General features: G+C 44.7%; 2 pseudogenes; both read right to left on the reverse strand.

The window, feature by feature from the left end:
- Positions 1 to 2964: 2964 nt before the first annotated feature.
- LOC6590862 lies at positions 2965 to 4068 on the reverse strand (annotated as a pseudogene).
- Positions 4069 to 7050: 2982 nt separating this feature from the next.
- LOC6590863 lies at positions 7051 to 8915 on the reverse strand (annotated as a pseudogene).
- Positions 8916 to 11582: the final 2667 nt, after the last annotated feature.

Here is an 11582-nt window from a genome sequence, read left to right on the forward strand (position 1 = left end):
AACATCTCTGTCACTGCGACGTTAAATTGATATTCACGACTTGCACTTAAGTCTGCGCTTTGCCATGTATTAAATGACCATGTTAATAAATATAATGAATTATTGTAGTTTTTAGTACTAGTACTGTTCACAGCTGTTCACTTTCAACCAAAGTTGCTATTTCAGCGAGTACTTACCTTTGCCGACCAAAGTCTGGTATGATTCCTCCACCTTTGTATCCGGTCTTTCGCATCACCTTTCCTCTGTGCACTCCTTGTCCACGCTGCTGTCCATTTCGTCGCTTAAATCATTCATGGTTTGGGAGTGGTCAGTAAAATTATTATCCCCACCACACGGGCCAAGTAGTATAGCTCCTCTTGTGGGTGCAGATTCGCAGCATACACCATTATTTCAAAAATGTTTGGCCCAAGGGCTGTGCCCAAGGACTCCAATCTGTCGCTACTTATTTTATGGGCTATCAAAGAATCCTCTGAACATGAGCATTTCGTTCTGGTAACTTAAGCGTAAGCCATCGTCCATCGAGTTATCCAACTCTGGAACATTTCTTAATTTTAATTCCCAATTCGTGTGGGTATACGTTTGGCCATATAAACAGTTCAACATATTGTCTGTTATGAGATGCATCGCCATGTTATTAACCATATGTGTTTTATCCCATAAAATGGGGAAAATGGGGAATTGTCTAGATTGGCCTGGCAATGGTCAGTCACCACCGCCAGCAGGTTGTTCTCTTATCCTATTTTGATAATCTTGCTCAGAACATCATCAAATCCGGCCATATTTTTCGCGAGCCTAGGTGCGACTCGTCTGTGACTGGAACCTGTTGAAGTATTCGAAAATATAATGTTGTTATGTATAAGGATAATAACTTACCACGCGAATGTACAAATATTTGAATGCCGTAGCTGACACGTTGCTTGCAGCTATCGCCAGCACTTTCCACTTCGGTATCGGAAGAAACAGCAGCAACAGCAATGTTAGATGTTAGCTTCCTCCTCCCACGCTTTGCCGCCACAGGAGCCTGCGCCAACTGGTTGTTGGTACTGCATTTCCTTGCTGGCGATGCCGCAGCAGGAGGCCTGGACACTGCATCTGGTATACCCAGCGGTCGTGGCTGCTTGTGGTAGCAGTGCTCGAGAGTGACTACATAGCCATTGTCTCCGAATGCTAAAATAAGGAAAAGAAACCAAGATAAATATCCTTGCTCCTTGCAAAGAACTGCATTAAATACACACTTGTTGCTGATGATGTTGAGCTTGTCGGGGGGTACCAAATTGCAACTGGCAGCGGACACTTGGCCAGCGGCTGCTGATCAATATTGCGCTTCACCGCGGCCGTCTGCTGCTGTGCTGTTCCACTGGTCTGTACCGTGGCCGTATCCATATCACTATCCATTCACTTGCAATTCGAGCACTTGCACTTTAGATCGGGACGAAATTGTTTTGAAATTTTCGCGTGCGCCACAGTTGACAGTTGAAATTTAATTTGGTTTTGCAGCCCTAGTCAAGTCACGACACGACACGCACCTATCGACTGTTTTAAAAACAGACGAAAACGTACTATGGAGAGTACTATCTACTATAACGTATTCCATAAGAACGTACTATAGTATTATAAATTATATTATTCAATTAATTTATTATTATTAATATAATATATAAGTTAACACAATCGATCGAAAAAACATAAACATAAAACATAAAAAACACAAGATCAGCCGTTATACAGGGGATGTTGCCCAGCGACACCGGAGTTTTGGGTACGCAACAATGTTGCAGAACGAGCAGTGAGCGTCGGGAGTGCTTAGAACTTACTTGTAAGCAGGAGTGCAGTTCTTTGGGAGAAATCAACCGCGTCGGCCGTCGCCGCGCCAATCTCAAACCGAAAGAAAGAAAGAAATCAAATTAAAATTTATATATATTTTATAAAAACACTCTTTCGATACTATTGAATCGATTCTGCCAACGATTCTGCAGCCCTAGGCAAAAGATCCGTTATGTTTTGGCGTCGCCGCGGAAAAATGCAGAAAAAAAATGGTGACCACAGACGGACGGAATTTAAAAGTGTCTAACGGAAAACCGGAAACAACAGAAACCGACGCGGAAACGGAATCGGAAACCGACGCGGAATCGGACACTGACGCACCGACCGGATCACCTACGGGATCACGACTTGCCGCAGCCCACACAACTTTATTTCTACTACTTGAGCAGCGACGACACTGATGACTTTGACTTACATATGTATCTACGGACAGTGGAGAATTTTCCGGCCATTTATCCGACGCGTCCTCGGTGTCTGCCGCATCGTCGGTGACAACAGTCGTCAATGTATACGGGATCCTGCTGCAGAGTGGCAGTGCAGGCGAGCGCTTGCTGATAAAGCAACGCAAGCAGGAGATGCTAAGGACAGTGTCCACAAGGTGGCCACACCACACCACACCCAGACGAAGCCGAAGCCGACGCCCCAGACCAGAAGTTACATCACACCCGAAGGAGGCAGGGGCAGAGGCGGAGGTGGAGGCAGACGCTTGAACACAACACAAACCAACGACATGTTAAACCAATTTATAAAAACCAAAACTCGAAATTAGGTAAAAAACCACCAATATACGTATAATGAAGAATGTGCAACAGGCTCTGCTACTCGACTCGACTCCCAGATGAACTCGAATGAGGTACGTCTACTATGCGACGGAGCTATCAGTATGTACAGAAAGGAAGGACTTGAGCTGAGCTTCTCCCAATGTATGCTGGGATTTTACTTTTGCTCTTTATGGGAAAACTTTATTGAAAATCATAATAGCAAAGTACACAAGTAATAAAATCATATTTACAAATACATACATACAAAACTCAAGATCAAATCGATTATATGGTAATACATTGTTTGCAAGGTTCAACATTCAAGGGATAACTAGTTGTAAAAACGTGGATTCTATGTCTCGGTCCTGTAGGCCAACAGCTATTGAACCGTTTCTTAATTGATCACGTCTTCTGCACGTACGTTCAACGCATCCAGCAGGGCACTCATGGGAGTAGATGGACCAAAACTCTCGATGGTGTTGGCCAATTTATTCTTCATGTTGCGTAGACGCAGTGAGGCGTGTATGAAAGTCACCGAAATGGGCAGCAGCAAGGTAAAGGCGGTCAGCAGCACGGCGCTAATCAGGTGCAAAAAAAGATATCTGCCAAGCAGAGCACCAGCCAGGATGTACCATTTCTGTTGAGCGTTTTGTTCTTGCAATGAAGCTGGGCTTCGATTTGCTGCTGAAGCATTGCCAAATGACGGCGCTGATCAAGGCCTGCACAATCAAGCCAATGATTATCTTGGTTGGATTGCACACAATCATCAGCGCATAGATGACCAGGAAGAGCAGAATGTAGTTGGTTTGGTAATAGAGCAAGTTCTTCACCACGCGATTGCCCCACTTGTCGAAATCCTTCAGGTTGGGCAATTGGAAGCGCTTTAAAAAAATGGTAAATATTATTATATATATATAATATATATTATTAGAATAAACAGTTTTCTATAAACAACACATCCCTTTACTCTTCATTTTATATCTGATTAGGCGACTTTTATTGGCCGTGGTTAGATTTGATCCAATATCAAGGTTTGCTTACGATTACAAAAGGCTGAAGGGCGAAAATTTCAAATTTCAAATGCTAAACGTGAACGAGAACGTAACGTTCCCTGGAACGTCAGCTGGAATGGAATTACGAAAGCGGCGTGTCCTGCAATGTCCCAGGATCCCAGATGCTGGTCGTGGCAGATTTGGGAGAGGAACGTTTTCCTCACGCTTGCTTCGCTTCTACAAGGAATCCTGCTTGGTGAAAATTTTCATTAATTATTTGTGCGATTTTGTTGTTACAGTTACAGCAAGTCCAAAATTCTTGGATTTGTTATCCTACCCGTGCCCTGCTCCTCTTCTGCCTCCGACAGCGGTGAGAGCGGAGCTAGAGGCTGCTCCTCTTCTTCCATTAAAGCGTTTACGCTCTCCTGGAGATCCGCTTCAAACGGCGTCTGCTGTTGCTGTTGTGGCGTTTGTTGCTCATGCTGTTGCATCTCAGATGGGGATGTGGAGATCACATGTGGCACAGATGCTGCTGCTGCTGTTGGTGATGCGGCGATGTCAGTGTTGGGTGAATGATCAATGAAGTGAAGACAAAAGATTACTCCTCTTGTGGGTGCAGATTCGCAGCATACACCATTATTTCAAAAATGTTTGGCCCAAGGGCTGTGCCCAAGGACTCCAATCTGTCGCTACTTATTTTATGGGCTATCAAAGAATCCTTTGAATTGCTAAAATAGCGTTGCAGCATTTTGCTGAACATGAGCATTTCGTTCTGGTAACTTAAGCGTAAGCCATCGTCCATCGAGTTATCCAACTCTGGAACATTTCTTAATTTTAATTCCCAATTCGTGTGGGTATAAGTTTGGCCATATAAATAGTTCAACATATTGTCTGTTATGAGATGCATCGCCATGTTATTAACCATATGTTTTTTATCCCATAAAATGGGGAATTGTCTAGATTGGCCTGGCAATGGTCAGTCACCACCGCCAGCAGGTTGTTCTCTTATCCTATTTTGATAATCTTGCTTAGAACATCATCAAATCCGACCATATTTTTCGCGAGCCTAGGTGCGACTCGTCTGCGACTGGAACCTGTTGAAGTATTCGAAAATATAATGTTGTTATGTATAAGGATAATAACTTACCACGCGAATGTACAAATATTTGAATGCCGTAGCTGACCCGTTGCTTGCAGCTATCGCCAGCACTTTCCACTTCGGTATCGGAAGAAATGTCTGTAAATACATATCTAGTTATTAATTATAATTTGCCGAAGCAGCTGGATCAGGAGGTGGAGACGGTTGAGTCGCACACTTACCATATGAGGGATATGATACTCATCTATCATGATGAAAAAAGGTTCGTTCTTGAAATATGTCAAGTGAGACACGAAGTTAATTTTTGCCTCCAACATTTCCGGCCGCTTTAAATAGTTAATACATTTTCTAAACTGGTCATCTACAAATGGCACTTTTTGGAATGTTTTGAAAAGATAGAATATTGGGCAGAAGTGGCGGTGGGGGTGTGGATTGCTGCAGCAATGTTAGATGTTAGCTTCCTCCTCCCACGCTTTGCCGGCACAGGAGCCTGCGCCAACTGGTTGTTGGTACTGCATTTCCTTGCTGGCGATGCCGCAGCAGGAGGCCTGGATACTGCATCTGGTATACCCAGCGGTCGTTGCTGCTTGTGGTAGCAGTGCTCGAGAGTGACTACATAGCCATTGTCTCCGAATGCTAAAATAAGGAAAAGAAACCAAGATAAATATCCTTGCTCCTTGCAAAGAACTGCATTAAATACACACTTGTTGCTGATGATGTTGAGCTTGTCGGGGGGTACCAAATTGCAATTGGCAGCGGCCACTTGGCCAGCGGCTGCTGTTCAATATTGCGCTTCACCGTGGCCGTCTGCTGCTGTGCTGTTCCACGGGTCTGTACCGTGGCCGTATCCATATCACTATCCATTCACTTGCAATTCGAGCACTTGCACTTTAGATCAAGACGAAATTGTTTTGAAATTTTCGCGTGCGCCACAGTTGACAGTTGAAATTTAATTTGGTTTTGCAGCCCTGGTCAAGTCACGACACGACACGCACGTACCGACTGTTTTAAAAAGAGACGAGAACGTACTATCACTAACCATACAGTATATACTGTATGGTTAGTGGTACTATCTACTATAACGTACTCCATAAGAACGTACTATAGTATTATAAATTATATTATTCAATTAATTTATTATTATTAATATAATATATAAGTTAACACAATCGATCGAAAAAACATAAACATAAAACATAAAAAACACAAGATCAGCCGTTATACAGGGGATGTTGCCCAGCGACACCGGAGTTTTGGGTACGCAACAATGTTGCAGAACGAGCAGTGAGCGTCGGGAGTGCTTAGAACTTACTTGTAAGCAGGAGTGCAGTTCTTTGGGAGAAATCAACCGCGTCGGCCGTCGCCGCGCCAATCTCAAACCGAAAGAAAGAAAGAAATCAAATTAAAATTTATATATATTTTATAAAAACACTCTTTCGATACTATTGAATCGATTCTGCCAACGATTCTGCAGCCCTAGGCAAAAGATCCGTTATGTTTTGGCGTCGCCGCGGAAAAATGCAGAAAAAAAATGGTGACCACAGACGGACGGAATTTAAAAGTGTCTAACGGAAAACCGGAAACAACAGAAACCGACGCGGAAACGGAATCGGAAACCGACGCGGAATCGGACACTGACGCACCGACCGGATCACCTACGGGATCACGACTTGCCGCAGCCCACACAACTTTATTTCTACTACTTGAGCAGCGACGACACTGATGACTTTGACTTACATATGTATCTACGGACAGTGGAGAATTTTCCGGCCATTTATCCGACGCGTCCTCGGTGTCTGCCGCATCGTCGGTGACAACAGTCGTCAATGTATACGGGATCCTGCTGCAGAGTGGCAGTGCAGGCGAGCGCTTGCTGATAAAGCAACGCAAGCAGGAAATGCTAAGGACAGTGTCCACAAGGTGGCCACACCACACCACACCCAGACGAAGCCGAAGCCGACGCCCCAGACCAGAAGTTACATCACACCCGAAGGAGGCAGGGGCAGAGGCGGAGGTGGAGGCAGACGCTTGAACACAACACAAACCAACGACATGTTAAACCAATTTATAAAAACCAAAACTCGAAATTAGGTAAAAAACCACCAATATACGTATAATGAAGAATGTGCAACAGGCTCTGCTACTCGACTCGACTCCCAGATGAACTCGAATGAGGTACGTCTACTATGCGACGGAGCTATCAGTATGTACAGAAAGGAAGGACTTGAGCTGAGCTTCTCCCAATGTATGCTGGGATTTTACTTTTGCTCTTTATGGGAAAACTTTATTGAAAATCATAATAGCAAAGTACACAAGTAATAAAATCATATTTACAAATACATACATACAAAACTCAAGATCAAATCGATTATATGGTAATACATTGTTTGCAAGGTTCAACATTCAAGGGATAACTAGTTGTAAAAACGTGGATTCTATGTCTCGGTCCTGTATGGCCAACAGCTATTGAACCGTTTCTTAATTGATCACGCCTTCTGCACGTACGTTCAACGCATCCAGCAGGGCACTCATGGGAGTAGATGGACCAAAACTCTCGATGGTGTTGGCCAATTTATTCTTCATGTTCCGTAGACGCAGTGAGGCGTGTATGAAAGTCACCGAAATGGGCAGCAGCAAGGTAAAGGCGGTCAGCAGCACGGCGCTAATCAGGTGCAAAAAAAGATATCTGCCAAGCAGAGCACCAGCCAGGATGTACCATTTCTGTTGAGCGTTTTGTTCTTGCAATGAAGCTGGGCTTCGATTTGCTGCTGAAGCATTGCCAAATGACGGCGCTGATCAAGGCCTGCACAATCAAGCCAATGATTATCTTGGTTGGATTGCACACAATCATCAGCGCATAGATGACCAGGAAGAGCAGAATGTAGTTGGTTTGGTAATAGAGCAAGTTCTTCACCACGCGATTGCCCCACTTGTCGAAATCCTTCAGGTTGGGCAATTGGAAGCGCTTTAAAAAAATGGTAAATATTATTATATATACATAATATATATTATTAGAATAAACAGTTTTCTATAAACAACACATCCCTTTACTCTTCATTTTATTGGCCGTGATTAGATTTGATCCAATATCAAGGTTTGCTTACGATTACAAAAGGCTGAAGGGCGAAAATTTCAAATTTCAAATGCTAAACGTGAACGAGAACGTAACGTTCCCTGGAACGTCAGCTGGAATGGAATTACGAAAGCGGCGTGTCCTGCAATGTCCCAGGATCCCAATTGCTGGTCGTGGCAGATGTGGCAGAGGAACATTTTGCTTCCTCACGCTTGCTTCGCTTCTACAAGGAATCCTGCTTGGTGAAAATTTGCATTAATTATTTGCGCGATTTTGTTGTTACAGTTACAACTTACCCGTTCTCTTTGTTCCGGGGTTCTGCTAAGGGTACGAATCCGATTGTATATACAGTTACTTCCCACCTTGCGGCACCAAAAGTTCCTCCCGTGGGGACACAGCTCCTGCCTGCCCAGCTCTTTACATTGGGAGAGGCTCAGCTCAAGTCCTTCCTTTCTGTACATATTGATAGCTCCGTCGCATAGTAGACGTACCTCATTCGAGTTCATCTTGTGGCCTATCTTCTTCCGCGCTAGCAGTTCTTTGTAGAGTTTTTGAAGCTTAGAGCTGGACTGCAGCACGTCCACAATTCTTGGATTTGTTATCCTACCCGTGCTCTGCTCCTCTTCTGCCTCCGACAGCGGTGAGAGCGGAGATAGAGGCAGCTCCTTTTCTTTTATTAAAGCGTTTACGCTCTCCTGGAGATCCGCTTCACGCTTCACGGCGTCTGCTGTTGCTGTTGTGGCGTTTTTTGCTCATGCTGTTGCATCTCAGATGGGGATGTGGAGATCACATGTGGCACAGATGCTGCTGCTGCTGTTGGTGATGCGGCGATGTCAGTGTTGGGTGAATGATCAATGAAGTGAAGACAAAAGATGACTTATTTTGTCATTGCCATGAGAGGCGGAGTGAATAAATGATAACAGTCCTTCTGCTTCCTCCACTTCGGGCTGATGCAAAGGACTTGCAATCTTGGCCGAGATTTGTGGCTGCTGTTTTTCAGCTAATGGCTGTGCCGCCTGTTGCGTTGGCCGTGGTTGCTGCTGCTGTGCATGCGCCTGAGAAAAAAGGAAGGATCACTCCATGATCAAATAACCCGATAAACACCGATATCCTTACCTGCGCCTGCTGCTCCTTTGCAACGGAAATCCAGAAATTTAACATGTCGTTAACATACTGTTCACTGACAGTCTGCGCAGTTTAGATTATATGTTGCCGATCGAGCTGGTGTTGGTATGGCAGACCGGCTCCCGGTGTAGCTGCGCGCGGCACATACGTTTGGGCATACGGTATATGTCCGGCTCCAGCGCCCGGAGGTGGAGGTAGAGCTGCGCTCAGCACATACGTTGAGGCCGGACCGGTAGATGGCATCCATCCGGGCCATCCAATATTTTGGCTCTGTGGGCCGCAATAAAAATTAAAATTAAACATTTCTTCACAAACTTAACTTCACTTTTCGAGATATTTCCAAGAATGGCATGAAAGACAGAGTCTCTCCGGACACCGTTATGTGCACATATACATGATACGTTGCACACATACAGGACAACGGCGGTACAAAAAACCAATACGTGAGTCTCAGATTTATATGTATGTGTTACGGGCGTTTAATAAATAAATAGATAAATATGAATAATTAATAATAACTGCAAATAAGTTACATATATAAATAGATATGGACCGACTTAAATTAGGGGATTAACATATACATACATATAAATGGAGACGTCTAACAAAAATAAATAATGGGAGTAAATATGTTAATTGATGATTTTTTCTCTCTCCCTAAATGGGCGAGGGACCCGCACTACGTGGCCAGGATAGTTTCCTCGAGACCAGCAAAAAGCAAACCAGGATGGCGGAGCTGTGTCCTATTCCCTATGGATTTGCCAATAAAAAAAATTAATTTGGGGTTTCTTTACTCCCCCTTTGGAGCGGACTCACTCTTCGCTAACCTTTTCCCCTTAAATTTTGGCCTTGCCACTCTTTTCAAACTTCTTTCCTCCTCACCGCTTCTATGGGGTATCGATATCTTCGCATGCAACACAGTAACATCATGTTTCACTCCTTAATGGTTCCATTCCTGCGCGTAAACGAGGAAAGGGTAATAAATGCAATCGGCCGTGTCACTCGAGAGGGGCATTCCCATGAAATGGGAGTTGGTGTGGTCAACTTGATCTCCAACATCCAGCATTATGGGAATGCTCCTTTCGTCGTGATTTACGACGAAATACATTTGAAGTGGGGCGTGCGTGGCAACAAGTGGAAGGTGCTAGCGATAGCAGCCTTCAACTTGGATGGAAGGAATTTCCATTTCCTCCGCCTGAAGCTGGTCAGCTTCATTAGAATGAATATTTTTTGGTATTCTAATCAATTAACTTATTTACAAGCCCTCGTATCGCAGGAGGTGTTGGGTAGCCATGCCATCGACTCCGGTTTGTCCTTCGTCCTCGACAACATTCGTCGGCGAGGATATGGCCCGAGATTGATGTGCATCCTATGCGATGGCTGCCCCGCCAATATACTTGGAAAGACGAACGCCGCCCAGGAGTACTCTGTGCTCTGGGATGTCGTTCACCTGCGCAAACTATTCGCGGAGAAGTTCGAGGTGACTGACACGGTGCTGGAGCACTGGCAGGACACCGGGTATCCACCGGTCCCGACGTACACCTATGATCCCGACAATACCTTACGGACTCGGACTATCACGGAGCTGGCACAGGTTGAACGCCTTGTTGAACGGAAAAGGAGAAGACAGAAATTGCGCAGCAGAAATGCTAACGCTCATAGTTTTGTACAGCAGCGCCTTGTTCGGACGCGTTTTTTAGCAATCGTTCGCGTGAGTCTTCTACTCTTTTTAATAAGTTCCAGTTGTCCATTCTAGTATCGTTAGTTGATCGGCTTAAGAAAATATTAATCGGAGTGATCTTTCCGTAACGGCCATTTCGGTGTCTGCTTTGTCCGTGGCATTCGTCGCGCTCGCATATACATATTTGTTTGTTTTGTTTTGTGCGTTTGTATGTTTTTTGTCCAAATGCGGCAGCCATTGTTGTTGCCCTCTTAGGGGCTGAACTGAACAGCACCAACCTGGAGCTGTGCGCGTCGGTGATTGCTAGCCAGGTGCACAGAATAGTCCGACATATGGAAGTCGTGCCTGCATATCGGCGGGAGTTTGACAGAACCGTATCGGTTCATGGCGACTGTCGTTGGAGTCGTCGAAAGGATTACTCCCAAACCTTGCTGATAAAGCAACGCAAGCAAGAGATGCTAAGCCCAAGAGAGATACGGACGCTCATTTCTCTTGTAGCGAAACATTTAAACGACGGCGGAAGACAGCAGAGACTTGGGGCGAAACATGAAGAGAGTTTTTCCCTTGGAGTCTGAAAATTGGGCGCAGAAACTATATAATTGTCATAAAAAAAGTGTCCGAGCAGAAAGGAAAGGCAAGAAAGCCAAGTCAGACAGTGTCGCCACTGCTGCTACTGCCCCTGCCCCTGTCTCTTCCGCCATTAACAACGGCGCCGACGATCCAGACGATCCTGATTATGAAGATGTATTAAACATTATAATAGACTAGGTATGTATTTATGGTATGGGTATATGTATGTATTTAAAACTCTCAGGTGCTGGGTGGAGCCGGACTCCACCAAACAAGTATGAATTTCGCGAGAGCAGTCTCACCCCACCTCCTCCCATGGACAGAAACCCCCTCCTGTATATAGTGATGGGAGTTGGGTGGCACTTCCGTATCAGTTGGAGTATATTGGGCAACTTCCATCACTAGAAATCGTCTACTTCGTCTTCAAAATTTACCAATTTTTGAGAAATATGATTTT

Source organism: Drosophila persimilis, unplaced genomic scaffold (assembly GCF_003286085.1).
Source record: "Drosophila persimilis strain 14011-0111.01,24,50 unplaced genomic scaffold, DperRS2 tig00000002-arrow-pilon, whole genome shotgun sequence".
NCBI classification, from domain to species: domain Eukaryota; kingdom Metazoa; phylum Arthropoda; class Insecta; order Diptera; family Drosophilidae; genus Drosophila; species Drosophila persimilis.